General features: G+C 47.7%; 1 pseudogene; it reads left to right on the top strand.

Annotated features, from left to right (window-relative positions):
* Window positions 1–405: 405 nt before the first annotated feature.
* Window positions 406–837, top strand: LOC102728082 (ATP synthase F(0) complex subunit C2, mitochondrial pseudogene; annotated as a pseudogene).
* The last annotated feature ends 271 nt before the right edge of the window (window positions 838–1108 follow it).

The following is a 1108-nucleotide window of genomic DNA, read 5'->3' as shown; positions in this document are numbered from 1 at the left end:
GATAGTGTGAGTCTTTAGCAAGGAGAGAAGTTCTGAGAGGGTGTATCCTCCCCTACACGGGGGCAGCCCTTGCTGCCCTCTGTCCCCTGAGGTCCCACAGCCCTCGCCTTTATCACCACTTTCGGTATTCATTAAACATGGTCTTGCCACATTAAAAAAAAATTGTCAAAATTTCTGCCATTTGCCAATGTTTTATACTATCATGAGTCTCATATACTATGTTATTAAAGAAAACCCCATCAAAACAGTGTTGGTATCTCAGACTGCTAAATATCAATTCCTTTCTTTCCAGACAAATGTTCAGTTTCTGCTGTTGTAACTTCAGAGCTGGATCAGCCTGAAAAAGATTGAGTATAACTCTTGTCTTCTCTGCACTGGGAGCAGGTCTCCCACCATAGCCCCTAATCCCCTGAAAATGTCTGCCTGTGCAAGGTTCATCTCCACCCCTTTCTTGGTCAGGAGCACCTCTCAGCTGTTGAGCTGAACACTGTCTGCAGTGGTACTAAAACCACCAGAGACAACAACAGATGAGAGCCTCGGCAGCTTGGCAGCCCCACGCCCCCTGACCTCACTTATTCCCAGCTGCAGCTTCAGAAGCAGTGCCATTTCCAGGGACTCAGACACAGCAGCCAAGTTCATTGGGGCCGGGGCTGCCACGGGAGAGGGGGCTGGCTCTGGGGCTGGAACTGGGGCTATGTTTGGGAGCCTCATCATTGGTTATGCCAGGAACCCTTTTCTGAAGCAACAGCTCTTCTATGCCATTCTGGGCTCTGCCCTCTCAGGGGTAGGGGGCTCTTTTGCCTGATGGTGGCCCTTCTCATTCTCTTCCCCATGTGAAGGAGCCATCTCCACCCACCATAGGTCTTTCTGCAGTGTCTCAGCTGCCCTGTATGTTCCTTTTCCTATGCCTCCCCAGGCAGTCTGGGAAAAGTGGTTGGCTCAGGATCTGACAGAGGAAAGACAAATAAATACTGTATTAATAAGGAAAAAAAAAAAAGATTAAGTATATGGTCAAGGCTTGTTTTCAGGTGACATCTATTATTCAAGTAAAAAATGAAAGAATGATAACAAGTGCTTTTATCATATGCCGCATGTCGGGAGAATTCCG

The sequence above is a fragment of the Leptonychotes weddellii genome, chromosome 10 (assembly GCF_054177405.1).
Source record: "Leptonychotes weddellii isolate Sample4059 chromosome 10, ASM5417740v2, whole genome shotgun sequence".
NCBI classification, from domain to species: Eukaryota; Metazoa; Chordata; class Mammalia; order Carnivora; family Phocidae; genus Leptonychotes; species Leptonychotes weddellii.
Note: the sequence above shows the minus strand (reverse complement) of the source record. Positions and strands in the feature narration are given on the sequence as shown.